This window comes from Nylanderia fulva, unplaced genomic scaffold (assembly GCF_048542155.1).
Source record: "Nylanderia fulva isolate GAGA-0341 unplaced genomic scaffold, ASM4854215v1 Scaffold20, whole genome shotgun sequence".
NCBI lineage: Eukaryota > Metazoa > Arthropoda > Insecta > Hymenoptera > Formicidae > Nylanderia > Nylanderia fulva.
Genome location: NW_028190264.1, coordinates 403147 through 416377, shown reverse-complemented (window position 1 = coordinate 416377; position 13231 = coordinate 403147). Strand labels below are relative to the sequence as shown.

The 13231-nt window shown below is 27.8% G+C and overlaps 1 protein-coding gene across 3 annotated transcripts in view; it reads right to left on the bottom strand.

Annotated features, from left to right (window-relative positions):
• Positions 1 to 13231, bottom strand: part of LOC114944082 (uncharacterized) — a 118620-nt gene that overhangs the window by 79492 nt on the left and 25897 nt on the right. The gene's annotated exons all lie outside the window — the stretch shown is intronic.

Genomic DNA, 13231 nt, shown 5'->3' with positions numbered 1-13231 from the left:
CTCCGAGACACCCTGTATAGACGAGAAATAGCTGTAAACGCAGCGAGCGAACTGCATTAATTCTCGCAAGCGCACTGAATACGCCAGTTGCGTGTTAGCCTGGTTACGTTTACCATCGGACCCACACATTCATTCGGATGCATCTGCAGCGCGAAGCAAGCGAATTGCGTGCACTCGATTTTACACACCCGTCTCTGAATTGTCGGTGTCCATACAACGACGTGAATCGATGCATCAACGCGACGTCGACACGTCTCACGAAATAAAAGCTCTCACTAAGCTCTCTCAGTCATTATCGCGTTGAGTGTTATGGATCTGAGTGCTAACCTTACGAGATAAATAGGCTTGTCGAGATATTTCGAGTCGAGTAAAGCTCCATCACGTCCTCTCTCCTTCAGAGATTTTCAGAATTTAGAAAATTGTAGAACAGAAAAATATATATTGCGTACACTGAACAAAAATTTAGTCAATTTTTATAAGTTTTTATTTCAATACTGTCAAATAAATTATTTATTTGAAACTAATAATATTTATTTGATATAAGAAAATCCTTTTCAAAACAATAAATATTTATTTGTTTCAAATAAATGATTCATTTGGCAGTATTGAACTTTTTTCAGTGTAGAAAAATTGTATATAATTCATTCCTTTGGTTGTAAAAAAATTACTGCAGAATTATTAAAATTCTTTTAATACACGAAGAGAATTTTCTCTTAGAATTTATTCTGAAAATCGTGGGACAATAATATGGTATTGAAAGAATTTTATAAGAATTTCTCTGATTAATATTTACCGCAATAAAAAATATTAATATGTACGTAGTAAAATTAATCAAAAATATTTTATATCTTATTGTGATAGATATTAATAGTTCTATAAGAACAGAATTTTATAAGAATAAAATACAAATGAAAAATATAGAACAGAAAAATAAATCGCGTAGACAAAATTGTATATTTAATTATAATTCATTCTTTTTGTTCTAAAAAAAAATGCTGTAGAATTATTAAAATTCTTTTAATACACGAATAGAATTTTCTCTTAGAATTTATTCTGAAAATCGTGAGACGATAATATGGTATTGAAAGAATTTTATAAGAGTTTCTGGGATTAAATATTTATCACGATAAAAAAATATTGATATGTACACAGTAAAATTAATCGAAAATATTTTATATCTCATTGTGATAGATAATAATATCTTTATAAGAAAAGAATTTTTTATAAAAATAAAGTACAAATAAAAAATACACATTAATATGTACATAATAAAATTGATCGAACATATTTGATATCTTATTGTGGCAAAGATATTAATATTTGTTTATTGTAATAAATATTTAATCAGAAAAACTCTTACAAAATTCTTACAATACCATATATTGTCGATTATCATAATTTTCAGAGTAAATTCTGAGAGAAAACTCTCTCTGTGTATCATTATACGTGTTTCGATCGAGCATTATTAATAATCATTTAAAATGTAACATTTTATTATTATTTATACGCGTTTATAGGGCAACGAATCAATGATTGCACTTCATAAAAATAGATAGAATAATGAATATAATAATAGAAATAAATATAAAATAATAAGCAATAAATGTAATAAAAATCTAATAAAATATAATAAATAATCAATAATAAATATAAATAAAATAATAAATAGTAAAAATAATCAATAACAAAATAAATTAGAAACAATAAAATAATAAGACATATAAATTGAATAAAATTAATTTAAAAATAACTAAAAATAGCTAATATAAATTGAATGAAAAATAAACCAGAAATGATACGTATATAGCTTCCATCGGTGCAGCGGAGCTCCTATTAGCTAAAAACAGCTTCAAGACTGCTCGCGGCGCAGGATGAAATAGGTCATTTTGCATCCAGTACTACTCTCGGACTACTAAAAAGCTTGCGGCGAAGAAGCCGTAAGAATTTTCTAGGTTGCTCGGAAAATCGCGATCCCTTTTCTTCGCGGCCTGCTGCGCCCGATTTTTCTCCCTTTCTCTCTCTCTCTCTTTTTGTATCCGCTGTATCCCTTCGATATCCCTCTCCCGTAGGAATACATCTCCGGCGGATTTTTATCTCTCGTCGCGGAAAAAGGCGATGGATAGGTGCAACCGTAAACGCGCACGCTATTGTGGGCATGTGGTTGGTATCTCCCGAATGTCAACGTGACAAGCGATATCGGACTGTTCGAGAAAAATATAGTTATAAAAAAAAAAAAGAACAGACGCAGTGGCAGGTGGCAGCGAAATTTTACGATACAAATGGAACAAATATGGTAAATACGCATGCACCAATAAAATTGGATTATTAATCGGAACGTGTCGTCGATATCTTTAATTCAATTGTATTACGCAGCGCAATATTTGTCACGCATTTTGTTGCGTATATATGTAGGTATACACGCGGAAATAAAATAAATGAATCAATTGGAATATGTGTGTTTGCAAGCAAATTGCATTGTAATTTTTTTCTCTATTAGAGTAATATGACGTATATCAGGGTGTCCAGCACTCAATGAAAAAAATTCCCTCACTTTTTCAGATTTTCCAAGACCAGAAATTCATTTTTTCCCTGACTCTTTAGTATTATTTTTTCCAAATATATAGTTTTTAAATGTTAAATCATGAAATCCTTGAGATATTTTTGTCATCAATGAAAAAGTTAGTTAAAACAAACATTTAAATGAATTATAGATACAATCTGCATTATTTACGATAATCGAAACAAATATGTCACTATAAACTATTTAAATCATCACCTTTTTTATTTATATTATATCAAATTTTATTTTTAATATATTTTAACAAATTATAATACATATATTTTAATATATTTAATGATATCTAATATTACAACAAAACTTTTTAATAAAACATTTTTAATAAAATTAAAGTATTAATTTTTAATAAAAAAAATGAATTAAAATGAAGTTCTTGAACAATATTATAATTCTTGAGCAATGTTTTAATATATAAATTAACGAACACGCTGTAGATAAAAAAAAGTTTATATTTATTTAAGAAAAAATTTCAAATTATTGAGACAAATGTAGAATAATGTGAAAAAATCCAGATAAATAGTAAAATTTCCTGACTTTATTCACTAACAAGTCCAGATTTATAAAATTCCCTGACAATGCCCGGGTTTTCAAAAAATTTTCCTGACCGCTAGACCCCTGTATATATGTGTACACTAAAAAAACCATGTATTTTTAGATGAAAATTACTTTAGAATTGGAAAATTACTTGCTTATCACTGTAATTTTTCAATTTCTTTTAAAGTAAAAATACATATAAAATATAGGCAAAATTACTATTTTTATGCAAAAATCATACATAATTTTATTATTTTTGCTTTGTTAGAATTTTATTTTATAAGTATTTATCCATTTTTTATTTATAACATTATTTTATAGCATATATTGTACATTATTAACATTTCCTATAACATGTATAATTCCATGTTCAGAGTGAAATATTATTAATCTTGAAAATATTCTAAATATATTCCATGCATATAAAATTACATATAATCTGTAATTTTCCATATAAGTATTAATAATGCTGGGGAAAAAACCTAGCAAAATCATGTATAATTTTAAATAAATATTTTTTCGGTGTACGTCTTATTGCAATTTTATTCCGATATTTCCTTTTTTTCTCTCTTTCCAGGATAGCAAAAAAAGGAAAGAAATAAGGAGAAAAAATAGATTAATTCGCGGGAACTTTGCGAACACATTGCGTTCCCAGAGATCGACAGCCGGACATATACATCGATCGATATATCGATATACGCCGATCACGAATTACAGGAGGAAAGCAGGAAGCGATACGCTTCCGGAAACAGGCATTTGCACTTAGGCCTCTCTTGCGGTTCTTCCGTCTCTTCAGGCTTGTTGCATTGTGTCGCGTCACGTTTGTGTGTTGTAAACGTCGTTCACGAAACACATCTCATCGCGAACAGATCGGATACGCGTACTCATCCGAATAACACACGTACAGATGGTTTCAAAGGATGACTAGTGGATAAGCAAACGAAGAGCGACGTATCAGGCAAAAGGGAAAGAGAGATGCAATTTTCGTCATCCGACAGAAAATTCTAATTTTCACTTTTAATTCATTAAGATGAGATCTTCCGAAAGATACAGAGAAAATTTTTTCTTAGAATTTTTATCCTGAAAATCATGATAATTAAATTTAAAAATATATTAATATCCACCGTAATAAGATATCAAATATGTTCAATTAATTTTACTATGTACATATTAATATTTTTTATTATGATAAATATTAATTAGAGAAACTCTTATAAAATTCCACGATTATCATGATTTTCTTCAGGATAAATTCTGAGAGAAAATTTTTTCCGTGTATATTTTGTATATTTTATTATAAGTATTATTTTAATATATTTTTTATACGCGAAAAAATTGTTAACTTGACTAAATCGTTCGACTAAATTATTATTTTATTAATTGAACATATATTAATATTTTCAAATACGCGGTTTGTTATATTTAATATGTTATATTTAATTTAAATATTTCTATATGTTCAATTAACAAAACAATATTTAATTGAACGCTTTAATCAAGCCAACAAATTTTTTTTCAGTGTATACTACATTGCAAGATATACTTATTAGATTTATTATTCAATGTTTTTTACATATATATGTTTCTGTGCAAACTCATCATAATTAATAATATTTTTATTAATTATACATGTATATATCTTTCTGTCTACAATCTGGATTTTTTAAAACAAGTAAATTTTGATTTTTTCCAAATTTTTTATTGTGGTAAATATTAATCAGAGAAACTATTGTCTCGTATAAAATTCTTCCAAAATACCATATTATCCTACGATTGCATAATTTTGAAAGGGTAAATTCTAAGAGAAAATTCTCTCCGTGTATTTTTTTATTAAAAATTAAATTAAAAATTAATTTATAAAATTAAGTAATCTTCACAGAACCCAAACGTTATTGACATATGGATAATTTATGTTGTAATAATATAGGTAAAAATTATTTCAGGTTGAAATGACGAAGGATATTAATTTTCCGATATTAATTTTCTCGACAAGAAGAAATCTTGCGTAAAAGGTAAATGTATTTCTTTCGTGCACCGTAAAAGAACTATGGAATTCAAATAAATATTTATTTAAATAGTTCCATTTACACATTTAAAATAAATAAATATTTATCTAAAAGAATTTCTTATATATCAAATTAATACTTTTTCACGGCAAATCAATATTATTAGTTTCAAATAAATAATGTGTAAAAGAATATTGAAATAAATATTTATTTGAACAAGAATTAAAAAATTATTACTCAAATAAATATTTAAATAATTCCATTTACACATTTATTTGAACCAAATAAATATTTGTTTTAAAAAAAAGATTTCTTATATCAAATAAATATACTTTTCCACAAATCAATATTATATTAGTTTCTAATAAATGCTATGTAAAAAGGTATTGAAATAAATATTTATTTGAACAATAATTAAAAAATTATTACTCAAATAAATATTTAAATAATTCCATTTACATATTTATTCGAACCAAATAAATATTTGTTTTGAAAAAAAGATTTCTTATATCAAATAAATATACTTTTCCACAAATCAATATTATATCAGTTTCTAATAAATGCTATGTAAAAAGTTATTGAAATAAATATATGAATTCGAGCAATAAAACGAAACAATTTCTTTTCAGTGTGCAAAACCACTTTCTCGGTTGCATTATATCTTGCACGCAGGAGCGAAAGAGACGTGTCACATCTATAACGCGGCAGCTAGTCAAAGTGTCAAAGAGTTAATGCCGTCGAATATTCCCGCGGACGTGTTCAGCCGTGAAATTAGCATATACGATCGAATCAAGCAGCACGCTGTCGTCGTCGTTGACCGATTGTGAGAGCGCAATAGGGGCGTATATATGCCTTTGATGTTTAGTGCTGACGTTTAGCGCATACCGAGGCGAATGCGAAAACGATACTCGCGTGACGCGCATCCGCCCATCAATAAGCTGTAGGTATTTGTATATGCATTATGGAATTTCCGTATCTGTGGAGAGAGAGAGATGATATATGTATATAGGTATCTATACTACATATAGAACAACGTCGAGATAATACCATGAGCTTAGCAGCGCGCAGCATTGCTGACAAAAGGAAGGAGATATCATTAAAGTTCCCAACTGTCGGAGTCCTTATACAATATGTACTGCACGTACGTGTTTGTCTGTCTCTTCATTCAAACTTTCTGTCAATTATTTCGAGCTCGTATAGTTTTACGAGACGCGCGATGGATTAATTGGAAAAGTTGCCGCGTCTGTTATTTATTTTAAAACGCACCCATCAATCGACTAATTAATTGATGGAAGTTAAATTGTCTTTCTGTGTCGCTCTCGAGAAATCAATGGAATCAAAATTGATGAGCGATATTGTAACGCATCATTATAATCTTTGAATTGACGCCGTAAATTCTTCTGCGCGTTTCATGCTGTCGATCCATTAAAAGGCCACGATTGATAATATAAAATATATACATTCTCGAATTAATATTAAATATTATAGTTAATAATCTGATATTTGATATTTCAATATAATTCCAACAAATCTTTAATGTAGAGGAAAAAATCGTTTATATATTATTGTTATGGAATAATATTTCATTCGCGTAAAAGCTTTCATTCTAAAAATAAGAGATCGGCCCGCGTTAATGGAATTAAAGGAGTATAATTTTAAACATAAATTTGCATATTTCGAATAGCGCAATTGCTATATAAAAGACAGTTTATATCTCTCCCAACTGCACCCGCAACGTCCATTTCCAACGTGCTAATGGATACATTCCATCGTGGTCGAACATGGATCAAAATTGCATCCACAGAACGTTCAAATAACTTGAGATACGCTGTTTGAGAGATAAACCGCTAGCAAATTCTGACGCGCGTTGTGAGGTATTAGTTAGAATTAGCGCAGGCTTCTAAGGCTATTATTTAACGAAACTAATAACATAATTTCCGTTCGAATAATTAATGATAATAATCTTTGGTCGAGAGTTAATCGCTGAATTTTCGCTTCAATTTCCAAATAAATCATAAATAAATCCAAATAAACCATGCACTGAAAAAAAAATTCGTAACTTGACTAAACCTTTTAACTAAATCACTATATTTTAATTGAATATATATTAATATTAAAGTCAAATATACGTTTTGTTAGATTCAATATGTTATATTTAATTTAAATATATTATTATACGTGTTTAATTAACAAAATAATATTTAGTTGAAAGATTTAGTCTAGAGGCCCTCTAATCAGTCTGAACATGAGTAAAATTAGGTTAGATTGTCCGGCATTTTTCTTCAGTTAATGTCTCATAACCTCTTATTTATGCCGCGCGTATATGAGTGTAAAGTAATAAATAATGATTAGCTGTGCAGCAGAATTTTGTAATAATTCCTCGTCAAAGGGATATATATTATGAAAATATAAATTTCCATGTATTTTTTAAAATATTTGATAATTTATTATATATTTGATAGCAATAGAAATTTCATCAAACTGGCGCGAATTGAAGACAAAATGGCGGATCGATCAAAAGTTGTTCCAGTTTAGTTAAGTGAACAATTCTTTTTCAGTGTACATCATAAAAATAATAAAAAATTACCAAACAATAAAAAAGTAATCAAATATAACAAATTCCTCGTCAAAGGGATATATATTATAAAAATATAAATTTCCATGTATTTTTTAAAATATTTGATAATTTATTATATATTTGATAGCAATAAAAATTTCATAAAACTGGCGCGAATTGAAGACAAAATGGCGGATCGATCAAAAGTTGTTCCAGTTTAGTTAAAGTTAAGTGAACGCAATTCTTTTTCAGTGTACATCATAAAAATAATGAAAAATTACCGAACAATAAAAAAGTAATCAAATATAACAAAAACGTTAAGTTTAAATGATGCATCTAAAACATATTCGCTCTATTAAAATTGCAGCAAAATGAAAAGACACTTTACACTAATCAACATTTTGTTAACGTTTCACAAAACATCTATTTGCACCAAATCAACTAATGCTATTTGATTTCCAACAATAATGTAATAACACATTATTGCTTTAGTACTGATTACATTAATATATAGATTATCTAATACGTACTAAATAAACGACAAACAGGGAATATTAATTACAGATTCTATTTATGTTCGATCTGATTCGTTTGTGTATAATTAATCAAAAAAAAAGAAAAGAAATATTTCGTGTAAATTTAATTTTGCATTTGCCGTTCGTTGCTTGTTTGTTTGCTCTTCTAGCGAACAGCCAGCTTAATACCTGTACATTATGGAATTAATCCACATATGTTTGGTCAGCGGTTTACCTCCCAACGTTCCCTATTCTCACGGGTAAGATCGATATACAAAAACGCACTCTATATGCAGATTCTAGAGAGAATACCTCCCTTAATCGAATAGCAATATCGAATATATAAGAGCGGTGTCAGCATTATTAAATAACTCCTAATATTCCATAGTTTCGTCGAGTGAGTTCAGTCATTTGGAAAAGGGGATCGAAAGAAACAGGTCGAGATTTCCCCCTTCAGATTCGCCAGACTATCGAGATAAAAGTGAGAGGATGAATGACGAATATCATTAAAAACGAATTTGCTTATCTTATAGATGCAGTAACGGCCGTTGGTTACCTCATGCGATCGTCGTGATTTTGCGATTTTTTTTTCCTTTATGATGGTAAAATATGAGAGTCCTAGATTGCTATCTGATATTTGCCTAATGTAAAAATCGCGTACTCCATGCAAAAACATGCGGCGAGCTTTTATTTCTCTTTTCTATAGCGCACCGGAGGAAATTTTAATATGTATAATTTATATTTGCAGGTTAATCAGGTTAAAAATACAATGAACGAATCGATAAAAAATCTAACAAAGGAAATATTAATCAAGTTTTTAATACTTATTCAATATAACAATTTTCAGTTACGTGCAAAATATATTATTGTAATATATTATTAAATTATAATATAACATATATATACACTGTAATATTAATAAATTATATTAATATTGATTAATAAATTGATATAATGTATGTAACGAACGTAAAATATTATTACACTGAAAAAAAATCCATGTATTTTTATATGGAAATTACTAGTTCAGAATTGGAAAAGTTACTTGTTTATCACTGTAATTTTTTTTCCATTTGTTTTAAGGTGAAAATATTAATGTAAAAATACATGTAAAATATAGGTAAAATTACTATTTTTATGCAAAAATCATATGTAATTTTAAATTTACTATTTTTACTTTATTAGAATTTTATTTTATAAGTATTTATCTATTTTATTTATAACATTATATTATTTTATATTACTAACATTTCCTATGTGTAATTACATGTTCACACACACAGTGAAATATTTTTAATCTTAAAAATATTTAAAAATATATTTCATATGAAATTACATATAATCTGTAATCTTCCATATGAGTATCAATGTTGCATGATTATACTGGGTCGGAAAAAAACCTAGCTTAATCATGTAATTTTACATAAATATTTTTTTCAGTGTAGTACTATTTGCGACGATTTAAAATTATTTTCATTCTGTATTCATAAGTATTATCTCGTAAAAATTTTATGTAAAACCATATTTATTTTATTTAAGAAAGCAAAAAAAGCATTAAAATATTACTTCAATATTATTTCAGCAATAACAACATATTTTTATTTTATACACGTGTTGTTTTCTATACTCTTTATTTTTTAATTGACGACTTGTAAAAAGAGAAGAGATATGTTACAGTATTTTTTTCCATTTTTATGACTGAATGACTGATTTTTCTTTCAATGTCAATGAAAATGTCTTCTTGGCAATTAAATAACCGAATAATATCCCATTTAAGGAATGTCCGCAAATTCTCGCTAATAAAGTCACTCTTGCCAAAATTCTCCAGCGGTTAACCAGTCGACTATTTAATCCCTAAAGGCAAAAGCCTCTGTGCTTCTGGTTATGTCAGGCGTATCCTTTGACTACGTAACTATAAAGATGTTAACTATATATATTCAGATCTGCATTCAACCTCGTGTCTCCGGTAACCTCGTGTCGCAACAGCTAAAGATAGAACGAGATAACGCATTCGCCTTTTATCTCGCTGAATGCATTTCATCGGAACACCATGCGAAATTTAAAAGTGTCAAGAATGTTAGATACGATGGATACAGATCTTATCGATAAAACGCGACTGCCGGCACTTCATAGATATATATATATATATATATATGATCAAAGGATGCATCGCGCGCACAAGCAGCCTCTCTCTTCGAGAATTTCTCACATACCTCAAATTCTACACTCTATATTCGATGTACGTAACTATAAAGTATCGTTTCGTGTTATTAAAAAGAAAAGAATTTTTTTATTTTTTATTTCTATGAAAAATTGATACCGTATGTATTTTCAGAATTTTAATTTGACTGATAAACTTCTGATTTTTCACTAAGAAAAATTTTAGTGTCTTTAATAAGAGTATGGCAATTAAAATATAAGATATACGAGATTCATTTTAAAGTTGTCGACATTTTTTAAAGAAATAAAGTTACGTTATTAAAAAAAAATATATATTTTTTTTTATTTTTGCGCCTCTGTGAAAAATTAGTACCGTATGTATTTTTAGAATTTTAATTTGATTAATTTGATTAATTTGAATTTTAATTTAAATGTTCTGATTTTTTCACTATAAAAATTTTAGTGTCTTTAATAGAAGATTAAAATATATTATAAGATATACACTAAAAAAATGACTAAATTAATACATATTTAGTTCAATACTGCCCAAAAAATTTATTTAAAACAAATAAATATTTATTTTGAAAAGAATTTTCTTATATCAAATAAATATTTTTATATCAAATAAATATTATTAATTTCAAATAAATTATTTATTTGACAATATTAAAATAAATACTTATTCGAATTAAATATATAAATTCTTTGTTCAGTGTACGAGATTCCTTTTAAAGTTACCAAATTTTTTAAAGAAATGAAGTTCGACAATTTTCCTCCCTAAAAAAGCGCGATACATTTTTGCAATTTTCGTAATAAAGCTGCGATACGGAATAATTTGGTACTCGCAGATGAAACGTATTCAAATCTCATTTAAGCGCGCACTAACGAAACAAATGGGACGCGAGATACATACAATTTATGGCGACGATGCATTATGCTTGTATGTACGTATGTAGTACACGCAGATATAAATCCGCTAATTAATACCACGCTGTTAATTGCAATCCGTCTGTCCGATGAGAAAGCATAGAACGACCCGTGCCGTGAAACGTGTCGATTAATATCGATTACATTCGTGTCGATTATACGACACGTGGCCGATTCGGTGCCGTATAAAATCGTACGAGGAGATAACGAGATCTGATTCGGTCGCGCATTGCATAATGAATAGCGAATAAATGAGCAACGACTGCTGTATCACCTGTCTGCTCTCTGAGAATGCCGTCTCCATATGCTGATATGGAAATGAACGCGATCGTATTTTATACAGAGTGCGCTTATTCATTATTTTTTATTTCAATAATTAATATGTATTAATGCAGTAATTGTCGTTAAAGTCATTATTCGGCAAGTTTTTTTTATCAAATTTACAACAAAAAATATTAATACACTGAAAAAATTTGTTAATTTCACTAAATCGTTTAATTAAATACTATTTTGTTCATTGAACATTATAGAAATATTTAAATTAAATATAACATATTAAACGTATATTATTGACTTAAATACTAATATATGTTCAATTAACAAAATAATAGTCAAATTAAATTTTTTTTTAATTTACAACAAAAATGTTGCTATACTGAAAAAAATGTGTTAACTTGACTAAATGGTTCAACTAAATACTATTTTGTTAATTGAATATTATAGAAATATTTAAATTAAATATAACATATTAAATCTGACAAAACGTATATTTGATTTGAATACTGATGTATGTTCAATTAACAAAATAATTTAATTGAAAAGTTTAGTCAAGAGGTAAATTTTTTTTAGTGCAATAATCGTCATTTAAGTTATTATTCGACAAGTTTTTTAATCAAATTTACAACAAAAAATACACTAAAAAAATTTATTAAATCGTTCAACTAAATACTATTTTGTTAATTGAACATTATAGAAATATTTAAATTAAATAAAACATATTAAATCTGACAAAACGTATATTTGATTTAAATACTAATATATGTTCAATTAACAAAATAATAATTTAATTGAAAGGTTTAGACAAGTTTTTTTTTCAGTGGAGTAATCGTCATTAAAGTCATTATTCATTAAATTTTTTTATCAAACCAACAAGAAATATTACTATGTTAATGCAGTGCTCGTCATTAAAGTCAGTATTCATCAAGTTTTTTTATCATATTTCCAATGAAAAATATTAATATGTTAATACAGTAATCATCATTAAAGTCATTATTCATCAAGTTTTTTATTGAATTTTTCAAATATATTGCCACGTAAAGCCAAATGCAATTATTATCAAATGTCCTCTTAGATATTTGTATATAATTAAAAATGAACAAGGAAGAATCTTAAATAATAAATATGACTAAGGTCGATAGTATTATATATTATGTATATTTAGCTAATGCGGATTGTTATCCAATATCTGGAAACTGCGTAATTAGTGTATAAATATTTCAACTGGTCCTATCTCGTAGCTGCATCGTTATTTATATTTCGTAAATCGTAATTATAAACATGCAAACGCAATATACAAAAGTAAATAAATCTGTGCGCAGCTGACACATTTGACAGGAGAGAAAGCGCTTTTTGCGATCTACTACTCTCTATTATTGTTTGCAAATAATGTACGAACTAATTGGAAAGCCTGGTAACAAGTGAGTAACTGCTCTAAAAATGTAAATCCAGGTTCTGGCTCTTAAATTTGTGTGCCAGCTGTGTCGTGAGAAAGAAATCTAATAATAAGATATTGCGCTTAGAGATTCCCCTTTTTTGTATTTAAAACGGTTTCGCTTTCATGAGACACGCGATTCAGAACATACGCGCCGGAGAGTTCGTACAAAACCATATAGAAAGTGACAGAGCGGAAAAGTTTAATAATAGAAACTTTTCACAATCCATTAAAATTAAAAAG